We start from the raw sequence: 5,274 nt of genomic DNA, 5'->3' as shown, positions 1-5,274 counted from the left end.
TCAAAACAAACACAACTTCCTGTTAGAACTTAAACATGGCACCAAAAAGTTCATTTGTGTGGATGGATATTTAGGTTGGACTACTTTTAAATAACATATTAGAATATAAACTATTAAAACACAAGACAGTGTCGATTGGGAATCATGTCAAATTAAGTGTCTGGATTTATTGGTGCTTTTTGTTGTAGACTAATGCACTGGACCCGAAATCTCAGTTTTCCATATACACACGCAAACACAAATATGAAGTATTTTTAAATCTCCACTTTGTCCGGGGTTTATATAAATTATCTTTTTTAATTATATTAATCTGAGGTCAAAACACATAAAGATATATTTGGTTTCCCAGATATCTGGCTACGTGTCAATGCTTTGTCAAACTTTTTGCTTACTCTTCATTACAAAATAGCTCAGGCTCAGTTGGAAAGTGTCTTTACATGTTAAATTTAAATTCCTTCCATGTATTTAGATCCAAAGAATCATTCTAGTCTGAACAAGCAGCCAGAGTGTGAATTAAACAGTGTGATGGTTCAAGATAATGAACCAAAATGAAACTTGGGGTTGCATTCACACCAGGCCTGTTTAGCCCACTTTCATCGAACTCTAGTTTGTTTATTTAGAAAGTCTGGTTCATTTGGGGAGGTGTGAACGCGCAGTCGAACTCTAAACCATAAAGGCGAACTCTGGTCTGCCTAAAAACCCACGTCTCGCTTTGATTAGAGTGAACTTTGGCATGGTTTGAATGCATATCTGTATGCCAAACAGACTAAAGGCCGCTCCCAAAGCAGAAACAAACTATATCACAGGGAATTATGGGTAAATACAGCCAAAACAAATGCACCAGTCTAGCGCTGCCTCCGAGAGAAATGGTTGATTTTATTTACAGAGATTAGTGTAAAAGAGATTCAATACAAATGGGCAACATTTTTAGATTTTAAAATGCAGAAAAATAAAACCCTGCATTATCCACCACTTTTTAATGGTCTGTCATATAAAACTACATGAAGGTTTGTCGTTCTAATGGGATATTAGGTGAAAATGTTCAAGTAAACGGTATGAACAAGTTGCCTTGTGTTTCCTATGTTTTAGCTAATTAGTTTGAATCTGTTGGCCATGAAGACAGAAAGACATCCAGACATCCATTTTTAGCAGTCACCGAATTGTTTTTTTCTTTTTAAAAAGGAAAACCCCAAACTTGCTTCACACTCCTCTCATGATACAAAAGGAAGCATTGGTATATTTACTGCATGACTCAGAATTGGGTAAAAGACGGGGAATTTAGTTTCTTTTTCTCTCACTTTCACATTTGGTTTTACTGAATGTGTACTGAAAGTGTTTTCATACCAAAGGTGGAAACTTGACTTAAACTTTAATTTCAGTCCTCGTCATGTGGGTCTACCTTTACTAATGCTGCACAGGCTGAGGTGCATGCTTCTGTACTTCCCTCTTGTGAAGAATATCTGTAACTGCAATCTATTTTTCTGGCTTCTGCAAACTGCAGGAGTCTGGTTTTAATCACTAAACTCCTTCAGCCATGTGACAGAGCAGAGTAAGTCAAACTCTTCGTACGTCTGAGAGGTCGTTATAAACATAAAACCTGCAGCTCTGGGTTTTATTCRTTCAAGGTTACAGACTCAAGCTGGAGCTTTGCAATGTTTCAGCTTTTCTCGAGTTTTACGTATTTAAATAACACCAGCTCCTCTGTTTATTGCTCTCCTTTCGTCACCAAAGCGTCTTTAAACCCTCCCTGCTGTTGTTGCTTTGCGAGCATGAATCATCTAAATTAATCACCCAAAGCAGGTTCAATGTTAAAGCGACTAGTGCAAGACATTGCTAAGCAACCGAGCCCTGCACTGCAAGTTGTCTCTTGGTTCCCTTTTCTTTATTGTTAAATAAAAATTCCCATTAGAGTCCTTTTGTGTGATCGCCGGCCTCCGAGTGGGCATCAAAGAAACAGAAATAAATGAATTAATTAAAAAATGATGCACACTGTAACCCTAATTTGCAAAAATTAATTAAATAATTGAAGATTTGTGTATTATCATACATATTTTTTGWMGTGGTAATAGAAATTGCTGTTTTTTTCGCTCAGTTTACCTACCTGGTGCGGCTTTTAAAATCACAATAATCGGATTTAAACTCTTCAGGTCCGCTCTCAGACATGAGTTACCAGCAAAAATAAGACTAAATCTGAAAACTAATTTGCTAATATCATAATAAATTCTTGGATAAAGACATAATTTATAAATAGAATGGTAATTAAAATGAATACATTGAATTTTGGTGAGTGAGTGTGACAATCTGATTTTTAAATTGTCAAAACATTTTTTTTTTTATTCTTTGGCTTTTAGAGTGCTTTGTAAAAATATTCACACCCCCTGAACATTGTCATATGTTCAAAAAACAGACTTTGTTTTGTTTTATTGGGATTTTATATGATAACACACAACAGTGGTRCGTCACTGAGAAACAGAAGGAAACCGACTCATATCTTAAAATATTTTTAAAATTAAAATCTGAAAAGTGCTGTTTGGAATCGTATTTAGCTTTTCTAATTTAATTTTTTGAAGAATCGTCTTTTGTTGATATTACATCTCCATTTGTGTAGATGTAATATCTGCCGAAAATAAATTTCTAATTTCTAGTTGAATTTCTAGTTTTTCTATAAAAACTAGACATTTGCAAAAAATGTCTAGTTTTTTTTGCAAAATGWCTCTACCTCAGTCACACTGGATGGAGAGCAATTGTGAATCTCACTGTTTAAGTCTTCCTTAAGGAACTTTCATTTATGTTTGGACTTTGACTAGGCCATTCAAATATAATGATCTGAACTATTTAATGGYGATAGTTCAGAACAATGAATCCTACAGTCCCCTCCCAAAGTTTAATTTTGGTCTCAAGTAAGGCAATTTCTTTACATTTTTTCAATAAAAAGTCTATTCTACACTGAAAAATACTTGAAGCTGTATAAAATTTAAGCTAAATATATTTAAATTTCCAGTTTTAACATGATAAAATCTGAAAAAGTTCAGGGGTTATGAATCATTTTGCAAAACACTTAAAAATAATTCAAATTCAATGCAAATGATAACATGGATTGCTTTACAATGTTTTAAACATTATGCTGTCAGGAATCTAAATGTTTTATATGTTGTCAGATTAAAATAATCTTTCATATTACTGTGAGTAAAATTCCTGCCTTTTGCAATCAATCTTGAAGATGTTCTTACTTATTTCATGCTGTTTGCAGCCTCTTTGGAGCAGAAAAAAAAAGYAAATAAACAGTGAGGAAAAAAAAATCTTTAGTGCATCAGTCATGACCAGAAGGTTAATTTTACTTGCAAATGATAAGATGTGAACTTAACATCTCAAGTTTCCCACATTYGTCCTTCCAAAAGGTGCAAAAGGTACAAAACTTGCAGCGCGTTTCATAAAATCAGAAATAGCAAATGCACAAACTTCCGACAAGTTTGACAAAACTTGAGTCACAGCAAGCCGACGTGACTCACAAGGACACACAGTGTCTCCCTTTCAGTAAAAGGCTGAGTGGTTTTGCCATTGAATGATGTTGCTGAAAAAACCTTGAAAAAAAGCACAGACTGTGAATAAAACCATGTTTGAACGGGGAGTTTGAGCTTTCTGAGCCACTGCTACGCTCTCAATTTAAACTGTTTGTTCTGACGTTTTTGATTTCTGGGTGTTTTTTTGGTAGATGCTGCTGAAACAAGCTGGTGGAAACGGAGCACGGCCTGAAGGTGGGGATGTTTTCACAAGGAAAAAACTCCCTCAAAGTCGAGCGTTGACCTGCTGCTGTCGCATGAGAGCATGAGGCTCTCAAATCTCTCTCAAAAATGTACCTGGAGACGTACAGCTAGTACAAACAGAAATTAAACGCAGAACATCCATCAACTGAAACAAAAAGATGTATTTTCATGATAGAATTTATTTATTTTTACTGTTTTCATCCCCCAAAGATCTATTTTTATGCAGTTTCCAGTAAGGATGTTGCTTGAAGTAGAGTGTACTGTAAAAAAAAAAAAGATATCATCTATGAAGCTATAAAGCTATTTTCTTACATGAGACCGTTTTTCTTTCTGCTACAGGAATTTGAAGAGCAGAGACTGAATTGCAATAAAATGAGATTTCCTGCACTTTTGCCACACAAATCAGACATCTCACTTATTTTAGAAATACATAATTGATTATTGAATGTCTCATGTTTGCAAATCAAATAAACAGATGACACCAGCATTACATCACACCCGTGTATGAGAAGTTCTTAATATGTCCTCTGAAGGAGGAGCGCTTTTGCTCAAACTGCTGAAACGCATCTTCATCTTCATCGGTGGTGTGTGGACGGGAACAGCTGAGCCGCCGTGGGTCTCGCCGTTTGTTTACATTTTTTCTAAGAATTTCACCACCCTCTTTATTCGAGCTGCTGCTGCTATYGGAGCGCACCACCTCCAGTGAAGAACAACCACAGTTGGTCCGTTTAAAAAATTGTCCCGCCCCTTTAAGGATCTTTTTGTTGCACCAAGAGATGCAGCGACGGATGGATCTGTTTACCGTCAGGTCCATTTGATTTTCATCAACTGTGAATAATTGTGTTGTGGCTAAATGTGAGGCAAAGTTGCAGTTAGCATGATGAGGTCACTTGTCAACATTCATAATTTTGCTGTAAGCATAGAAAGAGCACCTATAGGACCCTCTAAACYTACTGACAAATCAATCCTAAATCAATAAATAGTTTACTGCTGTAGCATGATTTCACAATGAACAATTTTTTGTTTTATTTAGTAGGTATAACAAGGGGTATGCCCAGATTTTTTTTATGCCAGGCAGGGGGATAAACTGAAGAAATGTGGCACTCTAAAATAGCAATTTCATCTAAATACACTTAAGTTTATATTAAAATGAACAGTAGGCCAGAACTTGAATAACAGAACTATTTACCAAAACAAAAAGCATATGAAAACTATAAAGTAGATTTGTTTGTTACWAGCTAATTTTACCAGTGACATGATTAGCCTGTTTAGCTTAGGGTTGCTTAACTGTACAGAGCTCTACTTTCTGTTTAGCACAGTTTATTTAACTTATCAACTTAACCATTATAAACGACAAATTGCAAACAAGTTTTTTTGTGCAGTAGTCTAGCGCTGTTTTTTTGCTTTTTTTTTTWAAACATCATATTTAATCAACCTGCCAACGGGACTAGACATAAACATAATCCACTTTGGCCATAATCTCATTTATGTACATGTAAATGTTAATTAT

The 5,274-nt window shown here is 35.3% G+C and overlaps 1 protein-coding gene across 1 annotated transcript in view; it reads left to right on the top strand.

Moving 5' to 3' along the window:
* LOC103479790 (uncharacterized) overlaps window positions 1-4,259 on the top strand; it is a 15,757-nt gene extending 11,498 nt beyond the window's left edge. Inside the window, exon 3 of the mRNA XM_008434443.2 lies at window positions 3,713-4,259. The gene's annotated coding sequence lies outside the window, so the exon portion shown is untranslated. The remainder of the gene's footprint in view (window positions 1-3,712) is intronic.
* Window positions 4,260-5,274: the final 1,015 nt, after the last annotated feature.

The sequence above is a fragment of the Poecilia reticulata genome, linkage group LG17 (assembly GCF_000633615.1).
Source record: "Poecilia reticulata strain Guanapo linkage group LG17, Guppy_female_1.0+MT, whole genome shotgun sequence".
Lineage (NCBI taxonomy): Eukaryota > Metazoa > Chordata > Actinopteri > Cyprinodontiformes > Poeciliidae > Poecilia > Poecilia reticulata.
This window is presented reverse-complemented; position numbering and strand designations above follow the sequence as displayed.